At 33.8% G+C, this 9,678-nt stretch overlaps 1 long non-coding RNA gene across 1 annotated transcript in view; it reads right to left on the reverse strand.

Moving 5' to 3' along the window:
• The window catches only part of LOC141277886 (uncharacterized), a 31,174-nt gene extending 21,703 nt beyond the window's left edge, over positions 1-9,471 (reverse strand). Inside the window, exon 1 of the long non-coding RNA XR_012329756.1 lies at positions 9,456-9,471. This is a non-coding gene — a long non-coding RNA (uncharacterized lncRNA). The remainder of the gene's footprint in view (positions 1-9,455) is intronic.
• Positions 9,472-9,678: the final 207 nt, after the last annotated feature.

Consider the following 9,678-nt stretch of genomic DNA (forward strand, 5'->3'; position numbering starts at 1 on the left):
TGAAGGAGAACTGGCCTTCAATTATAAGTGTATCAATGTATATCTTCAGAGGGTAGAAAGAAGTTGGCATATAATAAGATTTGCTTAAAGTGATAGAGTAGAAAATAATTTCAGACACATCAAAATGCTCTTCAAAGTTAAGCCCCATATAGCTATTCAGCATTCTTTCCATTTATATCATTGTCTTTTCCTTCCTTTCCTCCTTTCTTTTTAAGTCCCCCCCCCCATTTTTTTTCCTGATTAGCTCATTGGAAATATAGTAAATCACTTTTTTTTTTTCCTGTAGAGAAATATGTCTGTACTAGAATTACATAATGTTTTCTCAAGGAAAAAAATGTGTATTTTAAAAAGTACAGAGGATGGGGGATGCTTTCAAAAAATATATTCATTCCTCTCACTACAACAATGAGAGATAAGCAGGGAAGACCTGTTCTTCTTAAATTAGAGACTATTAAAATAAGATCTATGGAAAGATGATATGATGCGTTGTTTATCAAGCCAGAAATTGCAGAACCACATAGAATCTGTATCTAACTACAGAGACACAGTCTCTATCCTAATAACGTACCCCTGTAACTCACTTTAAGTGTAGCATGGGCCTGTAGAAAAAGGTCAACATCAGACCTTTTAATAACTAGGATTTGTATACTGTGGTTCCAGCTTGTTACCTTAATCCCAGGAATTTGGCGAGAGGGATGCTAAGGAGACGCTTTAAATTTTAAAAAATTCTCTCCAAGCCTGATACAGATGCAAACTGCTTGCTCATTACATTTCATCTGCCTTTTAAAACAAGTTTACTAAAGCAAAAGCCTTCTCTGGCAATAAGACAGCTTACCTGCCAAGCTTGACATTTCTATAACCAAATCAATATTTCAGTAGCCTCCAACCATAAATCTGATGTTGATTTGAATTCAAGAGAATAATGAATGATCCAATTAGAAAACAAAAAGTAAAAAAAAAAATAATAATTAGAGTGTTTATTCTTCCTTGATGATAAGGAGTCCTTGACAAGACAGAATGCTGTTCCCAGCAAGCTTCTTTCTATAGGTGTAATTGATCTTGGAAATTAAAGGTTTGCTTGCATTTTTAACATTGGTAGTTAAATATATTGGCTTTGATAGAGCCGTTAAGTGGCAGCTTACCTACCCCACAGTTTATTACTCTTTTGTGCCTGAAATAAGCAAAAATGTTCTGCTAGGTAAGATATGTTTACAAATGAGCGTGGACATGATAACAAAATACTCAGCACAGTTCCTATCGTGTAGTAGAACCCATTAAATGTCTGTTGAGTGAATAATAAATGCTCTTATACTTCTTTTTATGAGTGTTTTTTCTTTTAGGAGTCAAGAATTTGATAAGTATTTTAGATCCATCCACATGCTCTATTCTACTGAAAATTCATCCATTCAATTCCATCCATCCATCCTTTCTTCATGCATCCATTCATTTATTCATTCAACCAATGTTTACTGTAACTAATATCATCAAAACTTTGTGGAACATGCAAAGATGAAACAGAAACTGACCATGATTCCAAAGGGCTTAGTCTACTAAGAAGAACTGGATAAATATATATATTTAAAATATTTAACATATATTTAAAATTTAAGGCATACTAAAATCACTAAGGGTAAACCGACAAATATTTGGGAGAGGTACACTTGTACATTCATTCCTTCTCTTGGATAAGACAGCTATTCTTTTGGAAAAGCCGAGCTCAGATGGTTCAGTCAAATTTTATCACACAGAGAAAGCAATGCTCTCATTCACAGGTATGGGGCAAAGCACAGGAATGGATCCTCAATGTAAAAGCCACAATTTTGTGTCCTAGTTTGCCTGTGATATAGGAAAATGAAATAATGTTATTCTTAGAGGTCATAAATGCTAAGTTAAAGATTTTTATTCCACAGGCAGTGGGGTTTTGGAAGGGCTTCAGAACTTTGCATTTTGAAAGTTTGCTCAAGGAGCAATGTATTGTGACCAACTAGAGCTGGGGGGTGCTGAAACTAGCAGAATGTTGAAGACTGGAAAAAATCAAGGTCAAGGGGTTGAAAGGTCTGAACTGTGGAAGATGCAGAGAATGTAGGAATAAATTTTGAGATAGAATTAAAATGACCTTTATTTATTCAACAAGCACATTTGATTTTCACCTGATTCTCAGGACTATACAAGGTGATACGGACATTTATATAAATAAAATACAACTCATATATATGATATACCATAGTAGTATTCTCATGGGGATCAAAATTTGTATCTTTAGTTTATGTCTAGACTAGCAAGTTAAATAATTGCATGGATAAAAGGAAACATCAAAATATGCCTGAGGGTTCAAATCAGGGTGAGAAAGGTGATTTCCAACAGCCTAGTGGTCAAGCCCATGGGCTTTCTAGGAAGAACCACCTTGGTTGAAGTCCCAGCTCTGCCTCTCAATAGCTATGTCAGTTTGGAGCAGTTTAACCTTCACCTTCCTTAAGTTTCTGTTTCCATTTCTGTATATCAAGAACCATAATGTGTCCTTTACTGTTTGTAGTAAGAATTAAATGAGCAAATGCATGTAAAGTGCTTACAACAGTAGCTGCTTCATGAGTAATACTTATTATAAGTATTTTTAACAAGTAAAATTAGTGGCAGAATTTGGAGAGCAGGTCATTAGCTCAGTTTGATCTATATACAGTAAACATTTAGAATGGGGATCCCAAGAAGAGCAAAGATTATGAACTGGAGTGCTGTTTTCGGAGATGCTAGCTGACTAGGAACACAGAAGATAGAGCCTTCCACTGGGGCACATACAAAGAGGAGAGCCATGGACTTACCCCTGAAAAATATCGGAATTTAGGAGGTAGGAGAAAGCATCAGAAGATGAATGAAGGAACTGGCAAATATGAGAGAGAGAGCTTTTTCATTTTCTTCAAGTTAAAATCATTTGCTCTGTTTAAGAAAAAAATGCAAACTTGAATTTCAGGTACTTCTTATTTGATTTAAATTCACAATAATTCAGATGGGCTTTCTTAAGAATCTTGTTTGATATGAGCACTTTATATTTTCCTAAGTTTAGGAATTTCTACATGGCTGTTTTGGGGGAGGCATGGTGTGTTTTATTAGTTCCTCCCGGGAGCCTTGTGAGAGAACTTAGCTGTTAGGTTTACCAATTTAGTCATTCAACAAAATGCCTCTCAGTAAGAGTTCAAGGTTGTGTTGTGTGACACCTGCCTTCACTACACTGCCTTTTTATTTGTGAAAATTTACATCCGTGGACAGTTATCAGTAAAGATGTAATAAGATGTGATTGGTAAATACAAGTGTCTAGGTGATCTAATAATATATTTGTTTTCTCATTATTGTAGGTGAATCAGTATTTGAGAGAAATCTCAATATGATAATTTTGGGCCCTAAGTGGCATCAAAAACAAAGTAGGCAAGCCTTCAAATTAAAGTTCTCAGTACATGAGGTCCAGAAAACAAGCTGGGTTTAATTAAACCTCTCAATATATAACTAGAGCATGTATTTGAAGAACTCAATCTGCTCAAAGCTTACAGTGGCAATTCATTTCAATTTTTATGCTATAATTGTTTACATTCTGCTTTCCAAACAGTAAGTCTAGAATCTATGGTGTTTGGAGTACTAAGGGTAGCAGGTGCCTACTTCAGGTGTTTATTAACCAGAGGAACTGCATAAATAACCACACCCTATTTCCTCTCTTTCTCAAATACAGTCGGTTGTGAGAGACAACAAAACAGGGGACATAAAGAAAATTAACCAAGATGATAGAGCAACTCCTGGCAGTTTAAGCTTTCCCCTATGTAGTTACAATGTATCATTATTTACGTTAGAGACGTGTTTTTCTTGAGTCAGAGCTTCTGGGTTAAATAATTTTAAGAAAACAATAACAAGGTTTTAAAATAAGTGCTCTGATATAAGAAATGTGATATATGGCTAAGAGATGGGATTTCATCCTCAGTTACTGCCAGTGTTTATGAGCCTCTTACTGCTTTTAAAGAGACATAAAGACATACGGTAGTAGAAAGCTGTATTATCTCAATTTCTATAACATGCCTTTGTTTTAAATATTACTGTTCTTTCTACACAGACTGAAATGAAATGGGAGCCAAAATAAAGTATCTAGCCCAAAAGGAACCTCAAAGAAAAAAGGCAAATACAATTTTTTAAGGAATTAAGCTCCTGACATATTTTGAACTGTTGAAGCAAGTTTACCTCTCTTTATTGTCAAGTAAAAGTCAATTCATTTAACACAATCCTCCTAGAGAAGAATGATTTTAAAAGAATACCCAGAGATAATACCCACTTATTTAGGTGATGATGATTATAGGTGTCGAAAATCCAGAGGACTGACTTTATCTCTGTTTCCTTCAATCTTAAATAGGACAACGATAAGACCATTTGCTAAAATGATACTCTAGTATCACGCATAGATACTGTTTCTCAATGCCACAGCTTACTACTTATAACTAAGTAGCAAAGTATTTATTTCACAAAATACTGCCCCAAGGATCTGATCCTGAAAACTGTGGGACTGGCTAAAAAAATGAATAGATATTGAACTGAATTAAGTCAGGATTATATGGTAATTTGGTCATGTAGGTGATATTTGAAATCATATAGATCTGGGTTCAAATTCTAGTCCTTTGCATTCTTAGCAGCTACTTGACCCTTGAGCTGTAGTTGATCCCACAGGGAACTGTGAAAATCAAATGAGGCGGTGTCTGTGGCACCCAGCCCAGGATATAGCACCCAACATAGTACACACAACAGCACTCGGTTTCATACTCTCTTTTCCTTTGTTTAGGATTCTGCTTCGTAGAGTTATAGCAAAGGACAGTTGTACTGGGTTTATTTCTACAAAAACATTCATGCATGAACTAAAGAGTCTATTATTGACTCAACTGTCATCATAATAGGACCATGAAGTAGATTTTCTATGGTTAAAAACACTGGTTTTAAAACTATGGAAAGTCATAAATGAGTCATGGCAACCTTTTGACAAAAGCACAGATTATACAGAAATGTATGATTCATTTGTGTTTTCCTTAAACTTTTACCTGGGTGAGAGAGGAGGTTGTATTGATTTGCACATCTCCTTCTAGGATTATTAATTATAACTATGAAATTTACATTCAAAATAGAGACTGATACCTGCCAAAAAATACTTTAAAGTGAATGGAAAACTTATTACAGTTTTCCTATTTTACACAATTTCTGGAAAAAGAATAAATTTTATGACCTGAAAAAAGTTCAAAAAAGAATAATAAAATTATGTACAGTAATAAAAAGCTATAGCCCATTTGACAAAGAGTATGTATACACAGGATATTTAAGAAAAAAATGTTCTTCTCATTCCCAAGTCCTCTCACTTCAATAAGCATATGAGAAATCGGCTTTCATTTAGAATGAATAGTTGTGAGTTTTTCTTAAAAAATAGAAAAATGGTAAATTTTTGTTGTTTCTAGCTTTTTCCCTTCATTTTATGAAGTGCTACAATATATAAACAGGGATAGGCATCACCTCTCACTCGAATGAATAGATTTTTAGGATAAATGCCTAGACGTATAATTGCTGAGTCATTGGATAGAAACTTTAAATATTAAAGATAAGGCAAATTTCTCTTAAAATTTGCACTAATTTATGTTGCCAACAAAGGCGTACAAGCATAAACATTTAACCACATCCTTACCAGCAATAAATATTATAAACCATTTTAAATTTTGCCAATCTGGTAAGTAAAAATGGCATTTTGTTGCTTTAATTTGTAATTCTTTAATCATTAGTTAGGTTTAACCTTTTCTCATAGGATTATTAACCAATCTGTGTATCTTTTTTTCTGAATTTCACCTGCTCAAGAAAGTTGACATTTTCACGATCTAATTTCAAAATCATGCGACTTTTGCATTTTTATTTATACTGTACTATTTCAATCATTCAGACATTTAGTCAGAAAGTATAAACACCTATTATGTGTCTGGCACTGTGACAGTTTCTGTATCTGTTGCAATAAATAATTCATAATTAATAAGTACATTAATGCATACATATTTTCTCTCAGTATATAATTCAAAATAATTTTATAAGTAAGTATTTATTTACAAGTGTGACTGTTAGAGCAAAAGAGAATTATGGAATACTGTGCATATGACTATAATAGGGGACTGACTGGCATCATATTTAGGGATATTTGCATAAACATAATCAGGGTGCATAATTTGTAGAAAATATTTTGAACGATGAAAGACAGATAAAAAATGCCACAATGAAAATGTCTTAAGAATTTCATTTATCCTTATAAAAATACCTTCATGCAAATTTTTAAACTTGGTTTTGGAAAAAAAAATCTCAAAAACTATGCAACCTTATGCACCATTAAATTTTTTTCTGAACAATCACTTCATTAATAATCAGTAAAGAATGGGTAGAGGACTGAGATTTGCATTAAATGGAGAGAGGTGAATGTGTATATTTTGGGATACTAAGGAAAGTGAGAGAGGAAGAGATTGTTATAAGAGAAATAAACCTTGGATGAACAAGGAAAAATCCATACCTCTTTACTCACTCTTCTTTGTAATTAATAACCTACTTTTGCAGATTTTTTTTGAGAAATTAAATGGCTCAGTAGTATAGTGTCTTAATTGATTGAGTTAACCAAACCAGAAAATAGACCACTAATCAGCTTTAGAATTCTGAACAGTTCTGCATATACTGAATATAGTTTCATTAACCATAAAAAGAGGAAATGTTTTTGTTTTCTTGTTTGTTTGTTTCTGCGGTACGCGGGCCTCTCACTGTTGTGGCCTCTCCCGTTGTGGAGCACAGGCTCCGGACACGCAGGCTCAGCGGCCGTGGCTCACGGGCCTAGCCGCTCCGCGGTATGTGGGAACTTCCCGGACCGGGGCACGAACCCGTGTCCCCTACATCGACAGGTGGACTCTCAACCACTGCGCCACCAGGGAAGCCTGAGGAAATGTTTTAATATCATAGAACAACAGTGGAAAGAAATTTGTGATATGTTAGTTGAACCGCATGAACTAGTCAATATTTGACCATTTTAATTTAGAAGAAGTACAATTTTATACGGTTTAAGTGTATATGTAATACAACAAAAATAAGTGCTTTCCTTTTTACCCAAGTGGTGAATGAACAGGTCTGTAGGTGATGTGATACTTATATATCTATTTATTTACACACGTGAAGAGAGTGAGGGAGAGATTTAAGAAAAAAATGAGATGCAAGAAACATAAAAATGCAAATATTTTAGGAAGTCTGGTAATTGGATATTAACTACTCAATCACAAACTGCACACAGGTCTTCCCCACACAGCACCTCCTGCAAATAGTTAAGATATAGGAAACAGCCTGAAATATAATATTGTGTAGTTTTGCTTGGATTGTTTTCATCATTAAATTTTGGGGTTTTTTCCCTCAAAAATAGTGTATTAAAATAAAAAAGAGGGACTTCCCTGGTGGCGCAGTGGATGAGGCGCCATGCTCCCAATGCAGGGGGCCCAGGTTTGATCCTTGGTCAGGGAACTAGATTCCACATGCATGCCACAACTAAGAGTTCACGTGTCACAACTAAGGAGTCACCTGCCACAACTAAGACCCAGAGCAACCAAATAAATAAATACATATTTTTAAAAAGTACACAAATCATGAGTTTATAAAAACAAATCCAAAAAAATAAAATATTCATAACTTTACTGGGTATATTATTAAATACATGCACATATATGTATATATATAAATATATATATAACATATGAATGTATATAAATGTATATCGAGATTTTTTACATCTTTGTCTTAAAAATGCTACATGGTTTAAATTGTCACTAACTTAGATACTGTCTTTTCTTTTTATGTTTCCACATATTGCTTTGAATGCTCCCTGGTAATGGAAACTAAAGAATAATTTAACAATGTTATTCATTTATAACTTGTTTTTATTGGAGTGGGAGTAGAAAGTTGTTGAAGTCCATTAACCGGAGAATGTTCCAGAGAAAAATATTACTTCTACAAGATTAGATACAGTAGAATCTTTTAAACCAGGAGCACATAGGTCTCCATAATGCATAATTTACAGACTTTTCAGAACTGCGTAATACGAATGAGCTACTAATCTCTTACTTTGTACCAAGGACTATCTTAGATGCTATGGGATGAGACAAAGCCCTTGCTTTAATAAAGCTTAGTTTTCAATGTATTTCCCCATTTTAGTAAAGTTGAAAAGAGATCTTCTCTTTCCTCTTCTGGTGTATTTTGACGTAGCATGGCTTCTCCAGCATACAAATAAAATAAGTAGGTATTCATAAAGATTCACTGAGCCTCACGCCATAGTCAAGGTGGGAAGGACCAGACATAAAGCGGAAATACAGACAATTATCTAAGTAATAAAGTTTAGGGTCAAGAAAAAAAAAATGTCAGAAGTTTTGAGTTCACTGAGATTCAGACATTTAAAAAAATGTATCAAATTTGTATCAAATTTGTTTTTATAGTATGTTTAAACATACTAATTTTTCAGTAACTGGATGTTTCAATTTTTAAGTTTAATTTCTGTAGACAGCTAATTACATAATTAGTTACAAAAATCAGTTAACTTTATTACAAAATCAATTTACTATAAAACTCATTTGCCTGAAATACTTGGATTAAAACCTTTTTCTTTTTTGAATGTCAATAGCTCAAGTAATGGCTACTATAGAATCTGTCCAGAAAATGCCCAGTAAGAAGACAAAAACGTCTGAGGATGGGGTAGTGGTATCACGAAGAATATTTTTTCCCTCCAGGACACTTGACAGAAGCCTAATAAAAACTTTACTTACCAATGTTCTATTGTGGCTTACCATATCAGCCAGGTACACGTTCTAAATCTAGGCGAGGTTTTAGAAATATCACAAATGCAAACAAAATACACGTAAAAATAAATTTTACCTCTTAAAAACTTTTTAACTCCACGTGAGTTAACACTTTCAATACCTGACCACAATTATAAAGTATACGTTTATGGGTATTCATAACAAAGCACTTTGCTTTGGAAAAAGAAAATGTGACATGAGGAAAGAAGTACTTAAGATTTAGTTATATATCTCGGTATTCATTTGGGTTCTGCCATTTATTTACTCTTAACTTTAGATAAGATACTGAACTTTACAAATATATTGAAACTCTCTGAGCCTAAGTTCCTAATCTGTAAAATGGAAATAATATTTACTTACCTTACCAGATTGTTCTGAGAATTAAACCAAAGTATGTTAAGTGCTTAGCAGTGAATAAACTTTGCATGTGATTGTCTATTTTTTTTTTCCTCACATAAAATATAGTTTGTTTTGTTATCTTCCTAACAGAGTTTTTTGTTAAAGTTCATGGGAAGCAGATTCAGTCACCATTTCTCCAGGTAAGAATTAGCTTCCTGTAATTCTTAGAAATAATTATATTTTAGGACTTACCTAACAATCCGTGGACATATTTTTTCCTCGTAGTTTGTGAACATCTCAGACAAAATCCTATCCCCAGTCCATGGTAGTGCAGATTCTCACACCCTCATTTTGAAGTGTTTACTTCCGTGCTGTATGATATACACAAGAAATTCTCAATGAAATGTGGCTGAGAAAAGTTGAAAGGCAACTTCTTAATAAGTGCCAACCTCTTCTTTGAGTTCAGTTTTTCAAA

Source organism: Tursiops truncatus, chromosome 2 (genome assembly GCF_011762595.2).
Source record: "Tursiops truncatus isolate mTurTru1 chromosome 2, mTurTru1.mat.Y, whole genome shotgun sequence".
Lineage (NCBI taxonomy): Eukaryota > Metazoa > Chordata > Mammalia > Artiodactyla > Delphinidae > Tursiops > Tursiops truncatus.